Genomic DNA, 12,043 nt, shown 5'->3' with positions numbered 1-12,043 from the left:
ACCACTCCTTGACAGCGGAAAAATCCCGGCCAAAGCGGGATTCGAACTTTCACCTGTGAGGCCGGAGCCTGGCGGCGCAGAGCCTAAATTCACTGAGCTATCGGCTCTGTGTGTGTGTGTGTGTGTATGTGTGTGTGTGTGATTCACCATGGTCTGATCACGCGATAGACTCGCGCTCGCCAGCCAGTACCCTGTGCGACTGAGATCGGAAGTCAGGAGTGATCAATTTCTATATCAGAAAACTAACACACACACAAAACACACACACACACACACACACACACACACACACACACACACACACACACACACACACACAAGCAAATGCACACAAACACACAACATTTATTAGCATTATTAGAACATTTATCCACCAGGAGACATATCTAGGACCACTTTAATCTCACCTTATCTCTCCTCTTTTATTCCTCCGTCCATCCTTTTTGCTTTCCTTTCCTTCTCTCCTTCCTTCCTTCCATCCCTTCCTCTTTGCTCTTTCTTTTTTCCCGCTATCTTCCATTCGTTTCTTCTACCTTCCTTGGATGTTTTCTTCCGTCCCACATTTCCTCTTTCCTTTCTTATTCTCTTTTCTAACTTTTCTATCCACCTTCTTCCACTCGTTTCCTTCTCCCATCCCACTTTCGTATGCTTTTGCTTTCCTCCTTACTCTTCCTGCCTTCCAATCTTCCCCTTTGCTTAGTTCTTCCTATCCACTTTTCTGTTCTCTCCATTTCTCCATTTCTCTTTATCTTTTCTTTCTTTCCTTCTTCCTTACTCACTTGATTTATTCATCTCCTTTTTTTCTTGTTTCCTTCCTCCCCTCCTTCCTTCACACTTCCCTCCTCTTTCTTATCAGCTGTCCTCTTCTCTGGTTCCATTCCTTACCTCATTCTTTACCCATTCTCTCTCTCTCTGTGTGTGTGTGTGTGTGTGTGTGTGTGTGTGTGTGTGTGTGTGTGTGTGTGTGTGTGTGTGTGTGTGTGTGTGTGTGTAATTCACCTCTTGGTCTGCGGTTCTCTCTCTGTGTGTGTGTGTGTGTGTGTGTGTGTGTGTGTGTGTGTGTGTGTGTGTGTGTGTGTGTGTGTGTGTGTGTGTGTGTGTGTGTGTGTGTGTGTGTGTGTGTGTGTGTGTGTGTGTGTTTGTAAATGAAGAGCCATACATTTAGCAAACCCTTCATGTGCAGGAGTGCGTGAAGGTGAAAATAATTATTGCAGATATGTGCGTGTGTGTGTGTGTATGTGTGTGTGTGTGTGTGTGTGTGTGTGTGTGTGTGTGTGTGTGTGTGTGTGTGTGTGTGTGTGTGTGTGTGTTTAAATGAAGAGCTATACATTAAGCAAACCCTTCATGTGCAGGAGTGCGTGAAGGTGAAAATAATTGCAGATGTGTGTGTGTGTGTGTGTGTGTGTGTGTGTGTGTGTGTGTGTGTGTGTGTGTGTGTGTGTATGAATGTTATGTATGTGCGTGTGTGTGTATGTATTTATGTATGTATGTATGTTTGTATATATTTATGTATGTATGTGTGTGTGTGTGTGTGTGTGTGTGTGTGTGTGTGTGTGTGTGTGTGTGTGTGTGTGTGTGTGTGTGTGTGTGTGTGTGTGTGTGTGTGTGTTATATGTATGTGCGTGTGTGTGTGTATGTATTTATGTATGTATGTATGTATGTGTGTGTGTGTGTGTGTGTGTGTGTGTGTGTGTGTGTGTGTGTGTGTGTGTGTTTTGTAAGTCAAACAAAGTCCATAAAAATGTAAAGGAGGAAAATAGTACCGTGACTTCTGGCATCTAGCCAAAAACATCTCCAACTTCACTTCTTCATCTTTCCCTCCACTCCTCAGTCCTGACGGCAACACTGCCGTCTCATCTATCTCTAAGGCTGAACTCTTCTCTCAAACTTTTTCTAAAAACTCCACTCTGGACGATTCTGGGCATATTTCTCCTACTCATCCCCCCTCTGACTCCTTTATGCCTGTTATCAAGATTCTTCAAAATGATGTTTTCTATGTCCTCTCTGGCCTCAATCCTCAGAAGGCTTATGGACCTGATGGAGTGCCTCCTATTGCCCTTAAAAACTGTGCCTCCGTACTGTCACCCTGCCTGGTCAAACTCTTTCGCCTCTGCCTGTCAACATCTACCTTCCCTTCTTGCTGGAAGTATGCCTTCATACAGCCTGTACCTAAGAAGGGTGACCGCTCCAATCCCTCAAACAACCGTCCTATAGCTTTACTTTCTTGTCTATCTAAAGCTTTTGAATCAATCCTTAACCGGAAGATTCAAAAGCACCTTTCCACTTCTGACCTTCTATCTGATCGCCAGTATGGGTTCCGCAAGGGGCGTTCTACTGGTGATTTCCTAGCCTTCTTAACTGACTCTTGGTCATCCTCTCTTAGCCGTTTCGGTGAAACCTTTGCTATTGCGCTGGACATATCAAAAGCTTTTGATAGGGTCTGGCACAAATCTTTGCTTTCCAAACTACCCTCCTACGGTTTTTATCCTTCTCTCTGTACCTTTATCTCCAGTTTCCTTTCTGACCGTTCTATTTCTGCCGTGGTAGACGGTCACTGTTCTTCCCCTAAATCTATTAACAGTGGTGTCCCACAGGGTTCTGTTCTATCTCCCATTCTTTTTCTGTTGTTCATTGATGATCTTCTTTCCAAAACGAACTGTCCTATCTATTCCTACGCCGATGATTCCACTCTGCATTACTCAACTTCTTTTAATTGAAGACCCACCCAACAGGAACTTAACGACTCAAGGCTGGAGGCTGCAGAACGCTTAGCCTCAGACCTTACTATTATTTCCGATTGGGGCAAGAGGAACCTGGTGTCCTTCAACGCCTCAAAACACAGTTTCTCCACCTATCCACTCGACACAATCTTCCAAACAACTATCCCCTATTCTTTGACAACACCCAGCTATCACCTTCCTCAACACTAAACATCCTCGGTCTATCCTTAACTCAAAATCTCAACTGGAAACTTCATATCTCATCTCTTACTAAATCAGCTTCCTCGAGGCTGGGCGTTCTGTACCGTCTCCGCCAGTTCTTCTCCTCTGCACAGTTGCTGTCCATATACAGGGGCCTTGTCCGCCCTCGTATGGAGTATGCATCTCATTTGTGGGGGGGGGGCTCCACTCACACAGCTCTTCTGGACAGAGTGGAGGCAAAGGCTCTTCGTCTCATCAGCCTCTCCTCATACTGATAGTCTTCTACCTTTTAAATTCCGCCGCAATGTTGCCTCTCTTTCTATCTTCTATCGGTATTTCCACGCTGACTGCTCTTCTGAACTTGCTAACTGCATGCCTCCCCCCCTCCCGCGGCCCCACTGCACTCGACTTTCTACTCATGCTCATCCCTATACTGTCTAAACCCCTTATGCAAGAGTTAACCAGCATCTTCACTCTTTCATCCCTCACGCTGGTAAACTCTGGAACAATCTTCCTTCATCTGTATTTCCTCCTGCCTACGACTTGAACTCTTTCAAGAGGAGGGTATCAGGACATCTCTCCTTTCGTATTTGATCTTGCTTGGCCACCTCTTTTGTTTCTTTTTTAGGAGCAGCGAGTAGCGGGCTTTTTTTTTATTATTGTTTTCTTTTTTTGTGTGCCCTTGAGCTGCCTCCTTTGTTGTAAAAAAAAAAAAATGGTAGTAGTAGCACCAGCAGCAGTAGTAGTAGTAGTAGTAGTAGTAGTTGTAGTAGTAGCAGGAGTAGTGGTAGTAGTAGTAGTAGTAGCAGTAGTAGTAGCAGTCGTAGTAGTAGTAATAGTAGTAGCAGTAGTGATAGTATTAGTATTAGTATTAGTATTAGTAGTAGTAGCAGTAGTAGTAGTAGTAGTAGTGGAGTGGAAGAAGGCCCTCCAGACTCGTGGCAGCGCGGGGCCCTCAGGACTTGATGCACGGGGATGGCGAAGCTTGCTGAGCAGCGCCAACTTTGGCAATGCAGTTGGTGACTTGCGCAACACCATTGCAGCAATGGCAAGAAAACTCGCCTCCCCCAGCTGCCACTATGTGGACGCCCTGGCTGCATGCCGCCTCATTCTCCTGGACAAGAGGCCGGGATGCAGCCCTATAGGAGTCGGAGAAGTCCTGCGGCGCATCGTAGGCAAATGCATCATGGCTGTCGTCAAAGAAGATGTGAGAATGGCAGCAGGGAACCTCCAAGTTTGTGCGGGGCAGCAGGCAGGAGGAGAAGCAGCAGTCCATGCCATGCGGGAGATATATGACCACGTGGAGTGCGAAGCAGTGCTTCATGTTGACGCCAAAAATGCCTTCAACACAGTAAATAGAAAGACAATGATACACAACATTAAAACCAAGTGCCCTAGCTTAGCTATGTATGTCGAAAATACCTATACATACCCGACCGACTTATACATAAATAGCCACAGTGGAAAAGTGAAATTGTTGAAATCATCTGAGGAACAACAAGGTGACCCAATAGCCATGGCATATGGGACGCCCTGGGCCATCAGCTCCTCCAAAATGAAATCACGTTCGTAGAAACACGGGTGAAACAGGTGGCTTATGCGGATGACCTTCTCAGGTGCTCGTAAAATCTCAGACTTAAAAGGGTGGTGGGACACTGTGAACACCAAGCCGGCCCTGAGATAGGATACATCTTAACGGCCACCAAGTCTGTCCTTATTGTCAAACCTGAACATTATGACCATGCCCCAGAATCATCTTTTAGAGGAAGTGGCGTCATTGTGACAAAAGACGGACAAATAACACTTAGGTGCAGTGATCCAGGACAGAGGTATAAGAACGAGTATGGTAGGAGACAAAGTAGCTGAATGGGTGAAGGAAATAGAAGCTTTGTCTGCCATTGGCAAGATCATTTCACACGCTGCCTATTCAGCGTACACCCACGGCATCCAACATCGGTGGACGTTCCTGATGCGCTCCATCCCGGCATCAGTCCACCTCCGGGACCATTGGAAAATGCCGTCAAGAATGTATCCTTGCCGGCGCTGCCAGTAAATCCTCATGCTTTGGGGGAGGAGGAGAGGATATGTATAGCACTTCCCCAAGACTGGGGTGGGATGGGGATCACCAACCCTGGAGAGTAGCTGGCTGATAAGGAGAACCAAAAAAAAACTCCATCAGCCTTACCAGGTCACTCATCAACAGGACTCTTCTGTCGCTCCAGGGGAGGCAGAGGGCGAGATGAGACCAAACAGTAATAAGAGAAACTAAAAGAAAAATCTCAGAAGAAAGAAGGCAACAGGGCCCAAAAAGACGAAGCTAGGATTCGTCTTACACACCACTCTGTCCACAGAAAGGGGTAGAAAAAATACACACAGCACAGAGGAGGCAGGCGCCTCTAACTGGCTAACGTCAATACTTCAATCGCAGAGCGAAGGGCTTCAGCCTCAACAAACAAGAATTTGGTCGACGCCGTTGCTCTGAGATATGACTGGCTGATTGAGGGACTGTTCTCTGATCTCATGCGCATGTGGATCACCAAATGATGTCACCCACACCATGACGTATATAAAAGGAGGCTTCGACGTCTGTATTCCGACACGGATGAAGTGAGGGATCTGACAGCCAGCATGCTCGAGGAGGTATGCCAAGACGTCACTACTGAGCTGGCACTGCTTCCCCTGGACGGCGAACACCTTCCAGTACAGGATGCCAGCCAATACTTCACAGGAGGCGACGTGGTTGATGTAAGTGCCCGCGGATTCTGGGTGCGCGGACAACGGGCGTTCATGGACATCCGCATATTCGACCCGTTGATGGCTGCCTGGTCACTGAGCTGCCCCTGAAGCCGCCCACCACAGGAACGAGCAGGAGAAGACAAGGACGCGACATACGGTGAAAGAATCCAACATATGGATCAGGGCAGCTTCACCCCCTCGTCTTCACCACATCCCGGCGGGATGGGTCCCAGGGCCCCAATGCTTCTACGCACGCCTCATGGAACTAATCTCAGAAAAGAAGCATCAGCCAAGGAGTCACGTTATTGCCTGGATGAGGTGCTCAGCCTCTCGTTCTCCGGTGCTCAGGTCCCAGCCATCCTATGGGGTCTCAGGGGCACTAGACACTCTGGCCCAAAGCCACCAACATCTCCAGTATGGACTATGAAACCACAGTGGTGGAGAGTGACATTAGGGTGGGTCAGGGGAGTGACTTGAGTAGGGAAGGAAAGGGGATCTAGACGTAATAGATGATAGGTGATTTAGTGTCAGGTTGTATTGAGTGATATGGTTTGGATGCCACACATTCATTAGCGAACAGAGTTGGGGCTAATGACCTCTCAAGCCTTGAACCCTCACATGATTATGTGTTTAGGAAAATAAACATGGAATTGGAGAGGTATCATTTATGTAGTAATGGAAGTAGTAAGTAGTAGTAGTAGTAGTAGTAGTAGTAGAAGCAGCAGCTGTAGGAGGTGTTGATGTTGGAAGTAGTGGTAGCTGTTGCCGCTAGTTGTTGTAAGAGTTGGAGGAGGAGGAGATGAAGGAAGGCAGATACAGAAAGGAAAGGAAGGAGGTAGTTGAGATGAAGAGGGAAGTGAAGAAGGAGACGAAATGTGGTAAAGAAGCGATGAGAAGCAGAAACGGGAGTAAAGGAATGGAGGAGAAGACAGGTAATGGAAAGAGGTGGAGAAAGAGAGGGTGGGGTGAAGGAGGGAGACAAGAAGGAAGGAGAGGGGAGAGATGAAAAGATGAAAGGGAGGGAGGCAGGCAGGGGTAGTATAGGGGATCAGTGAGATGGAGGAATGAAAAAAGGGAAGGGTGAGGAGAGACGATAAGGTGGAGGGGGAGGGAGGGAGGAGGAGGCAGGGAGGATGAAAATGTGGAAGCTATGGAAATACGTAGAAGATAGATCTGGAGGGGGGGAGAGAGAGAGAGAGAGAGAGAGAGAGAGAGAGAGAGAGAGAGAGAGAGAGAGAGAGAGAGAGAGAGAGAGAGAGAGAGAGAGAGAGAGAGAGAGAGAGAGAGAGAGAGAGAGAGAGAGAGAGAGAGAGAGAGAGAGAGAGAGAGAGAGAGAGAGAGAGAGAGATTAAGAAAGTACTTACACTTGTCAGGGTTTGTTCTCACATCCTGAAGAAACAAAGGCGTGGCAGAATGTTTTACAGATGTAGGATCCATAATTTGTCATTGTGTTGTTTTGCTTGCACGTGTGCGTCATCTCTGCTAATTAGCTCAGCACCTGATCTCTATTGTGTTGTAGGTAATCCTAGCCAAAGTGTGTGTGTGTGTATGTGTGTGTGTGTGTGTGTGTGTGTGTGTGTGTGTGTGTGTGTGTGTGTGTAATCACCACGGTCTGATCGCGAGTTTGACCTGCTGCCATCAGGTACCTACACAACGTAAGCAAGTGCTCATTTGTCGATCTCTGGTAATAGTTAGGACTACACACCACATTCCCCATCCCCTTGCTCAAGGGGGGGATAGTTACTACCCTAGGCCAACGGAAATAATCCGCTCGAGGGGCTTGAACTGCCGCCTTGTTTGCCGTGAAGCTCTGCAGCACGGCGCTCTAACCGATTGAGCTAATAGCGGTGTGTGTGGGTGTGTGTGTGTGTGTGTGTAGTGTGTGTGTGTGTGTGTGTGTGTGTGTGTGTACTTTTTATCTTTCTGTCGAATAATGACATAAGACGAAGAGGTTGGAAGACATTTTGCACTTGGGTTCTTTCTCATTTTTAATCTCTTTCTTCTAATCTGTCCATCTGCTCTCCATATTTGTCTGTTTCAATCTATGTATCCGCTTGGCGGTCTATCATTTTTATATTTATCCACGTACCGTTGCTGTGAGGAAAGCTGGCACGAGGGGATTGTCCGTTGACCCACCCGCCCATGCGCGCCATCTCGGGAAGACGTGTTCAGACATCAATCAATCAAAACAATGGGGCATGCCGGGGCGCGCAGCCTCGCCCACCCTACGACGCTAAGCCCGGGGTCCCGCCGGGCGAGTATCCATGCCGGCCCCCTTCCCATCCTGAGTACCTCCTGGCAGGACCTATTGATTTGCTCATGTAACGGGAACCGTGGGTGTCCCTTTGGTCTCCTTCACTCAGGATTGTACCTTACAGAGACAACCCAATGATCAGGATCAGCTTCAGGGTAACGCGCGACGTGCCCGTATAGCCGGAGTTGGCGTTGACGAACTATGCAGGTAATATATGTCGTATCAATCTCACGGAGTAGTCGCCCGTTTGACACAAAGTCATTCCAGCGATATCCCATGATTCTGCGTAGACACTTATTACCAAAGGCATCAGTCCGCCTCTCCAAGTCTTCATTTATTGTCAATTTCTCACAACCATAGAGTAAGACAAGGAGCACAAGGGACTTGAAGATCCAGATCTTTTTTTCCTTCTGCACAGGTATCGACGCAGCAATATACTCTTCTTGAGCGAGTTCATAACAGCGTGGGCCAAGCCAGTCCGCGGTAAGACTTCCTGGCGAGACTTCATCGATGTTATGAGCTACGTTACCAAGATACGCGAAGCATTCTGAGATCTCAATGTCCTCGCCACACGCATGAACAGACTGTACTTTTTCATCTAGCAAGCCTCCAAACACCTATACTTTGGTCTTGGCCCAGGAGACTTGAAGTCCCAAGAGCTTCGCCTCTTCATGAAGTGCCTCGAGAGCCATCACCAAAACCCGCAGCGACTCCGCCAGGATTACTGCATCATCGGCAAAAACTGTGAGCGTTGAGTAGCGGGCCTTTTTCTACAATCTTTCTGTTGCCCTTGAGCCGTCTCCTTTGTTGTAGAAAAAAAAAGGTATGTGACCCTGGTATTGCCAATGGATGCTCCGCAATGACTCTGGTCCAAAACACACACACACACACACACACACACACACACACACACACACACACACACTTCACAGCTCTTTCCGTTCCAGAATCCAGGTGAGTCAACACACCCCTAGCCCTCGCAGCAATCCAACGGAGTCGCAGAAGATCCCAGAGTGCCTCAGTGCACTGAGTCAAACGCCTTCCTGAGATCGACATAGGCTGCAAGCATCCCCTGACAAAACTCACGTCGACGTTCCACCGGTACGCGAAGCGCTAGGATACTGTCAGTTGTTGACATACCAGGCGTGAACCACGACTGTTCAGGTCTCTGCAGCTTTAACAGCTGGCTGCAAATTCGCATAAGCAATCAGCAATAGATGGGCAAGCACCTTGCCTGGCGCACTGAGCTGTGTATACCACGGTAGTTGTTGCAGTCCTGTCGATCCCCTTTCCCTTTCCAGATAGGGACGACCAAGACCCTCTTTCAGTCAGGAGGAATGGTACAGGACTGCCATACGGCAGTCAAGACCGCATTCAACCCACGGATCATCGCCTCACCTCCAGCTTTAAGCAGCTCCGCACTATTGTTACAGGTGCCAGGTGCCTTTCCACCCCTTAACTTTGCCACAGCCTCTCTGACCTCGGCCGGAGAGGGTAGGCTTTCATCGATGGGTGGATCAGCATCCGTCGCCTGTAACCTAACAACTGGAAACTGCCCACGTAGAGGGTCCGCCGTGTACAACTGCCCAAAGTACTCAGCCCAACGAGCCCTCTGCCCATCCATGTCTGACACGAGGCAGCCATCAGCTGTTCGGATAGCGTTCACCTGAGAGGGAGACTTGGAGCGAAGCTTCTTCAGGGCTCGGTAAACAGGTCGGAGGTCATTCGCATTTAAATGGCCCTCGACATCCTCAGCGAGACCCCTGACATACCTCTCCTTGTCTCTCTGGAGAGCTCTAGTCCTACGCGACAGAGCCCTGTATTGGTCCTGATTCCCAACAAGTCTGGCAGCGTGACTCACAATATTCTCCAGCGTCTCCACCGAGGTAAGGCAACCTCTAGATCTAAGGCGCTCTCCAATGGACTCCTTGGCAGCTCGTAGTCTCACGTTTAAAGGTATACCACAGTTTTACACGGTCCTCGAGGGTGCTGAGCACATATAACCGATTTGAGACTGTCACTGCATACTCCTGAGCACATGCCAGGTCCTTCAGTCTCTCAAGATGGAACACAGTAGTATTGCATCTCGAGGCTCTTCTTGGCATGACATGAAGCTTGAGTGTTGCAACAACTAGAATATGGTCAGTTGCAAAGAACTCAGCACTCTGTTAAACCCTGCAGTTCTGAAGAACCCTCCATCGAGTACTTACGAGGATGTGGTCAATCTCCTTAGCTACACATCAGGCATCGCTATGCCAAGTCCAGCGGTGCAGCTCTGGTCTGTGATACCAGGAACCCGCAATACTCAACCTCCTGGATCTTGCAAAATTCAGGAAGAGAGAGCTGTTGATGTTCCTGGTACCAGAACCATGGGGACCAACACATAGCTCGTAGCCAACCCTGTCACTGCCAGTAGTAGCATCGAAGTTGCCCAGGATAATGAGTGTGTCCCGGGGAGGGCACTGGTCTAATACGGAGTCGTGTTTGGCGTGTAACATTTTCTCTTCAGTTTCACGGATCTCGGTAGGAGCGTATCCTGCAAAAAGAGACATGAAGCCCAGTGTGTGCTTCAGCCTCACTCGCATTATACGCTCATCAACCGGAGCAACCTCAACTACAAATGGCAGCAGTTAGCTGGAGATGCCCATAGCTACCCCCTTGAGATGGAAGCCATTGCTTATGCCGGACCAGTAGGTGTACCCCCCTTTGCTGATCTCGCCACTGCCAGGACTCCTCTATGGCCACCCTCATCATTCTGAACTCATTTGATAGGTAGGGAAGTCGATCATCGTCCGAGAGTTTCCGGACGTTCCAGGAGCCACATGCAGAGCCCTTCGAAGGTTAAACCCGGGCCTAGTTCTGCGGCCAGGCGCAGCCTCTACAACCCCCCGGCCACCCCCAAAATAAAAAAAAGAGGGGATAGGGGGCCCTACCTCTTTCTGGGTGCAGGGGTCCCGTAGTGTTTACCCTGCACCCGTCACTGACGGCAGGCTCCCCGGATGCGGATGCATCGTGGACGCCCGCCGTTGGGTCGGGCCCCCCACCTGGACCAGATCGGGGTCGAGGCTCGCGACCCGACCCCAACCTCTACTTTTAATTTTGTTTGTGGCTAGGATGATTTTTCATAGGGTGACGGGATGTAAACCCCTCCCCAAAGCAGCCCGGATCAGAGGCTGGACCGAATGCTCATTATAGGGCAGAGACGCAGGACCCCTGGGAGGATTAATCCCCCGGTTACTCAAAGAAAGAAGCATTGTAGGGAGTAGTAGGTAGGGAGACACCTACCGAAACGGGCGCAAGCCACTTCGGGTGAGGTATATACGGGAGGTGAGGAGGGTGCTGTAAGTCCTTCAAAGACCCTCGCCGTGTCCTCACTTTCCGTTTCCCTATTGTCTCATATACAGCAGAGAGTAGTTCAGCTTGGGCTTTAAAGATAGACAATCTTACTTTCCACACCGCACTACATACACGCTACACACACCTTTTCCTCATTTTTTTGAAATTAAAAATGACATGTATATAACGCCTCAGAGTCTCCGTCTGGGGAGGGACCACAAATGCCCCCAGAGCGGACTCTACTTTCGGCCCTCGACCTAGGAGGTGTCTTCATACGTCTTCAAATTTTCTCTTTATTAACTTACCGTTTACCGTTTACCGTTGATGAGGTTTCAGGCCCCGGTCCGTCGCCGTAGCAGCGCTCCACAGGGCCGCTAACATTATAACAGTAATATTAGCACCTAAAGTTGTCCTCAATCCTCATATTTGTTAAGTCGTAGGATTTAGTGAATAAGTGAGTCTTCAGCGCTTTCTTGAAGATTGCCAGACTGTCACTGTTCTTAACATCCCCGGGTAACTCATTATAGAGCCGCGGGGCACTCTTCTCAAATGCTCTGAAACCCAGTTCCAGGTTGGCCCTGGGCTCATAGAGTCTATACCGTTCTGTACTGTGTCTCACTGACATGGTGGTGTCCAAATGAAAATAATGTAGTATATTTCTCAAATATCCAGGTTTACCAAATCGCGTTGCTTGATAAGTCAAGACACATATTTTGTAGACTATTCGTGCCTTAATGGGCAGCCAATGCAAGTCTATAAGTGCAGGTGTTATTCTCTCACGGGGGGCAGACCCTTT

This window comes from Eriocheir sinensis, unplaced genomic scaffold (assembly GCF_024679095.1).
Source record: "Eriocheir sinensis breed Jianghai 21 unplaced genomic scaffold, ASM2467909v1 Scaffold1618, whole genome shotgun sequence".
Classification (NCBI taxonomy): domain Eukaryota; kingdom Metazoa; phylum Arthropoda; class Malacostraca; order Decapoda; family Varunidae; genus Eriocheir; species Eriocheir sinensis.
Note: the sequence above shows the minus strand (reverse complement) of the source record.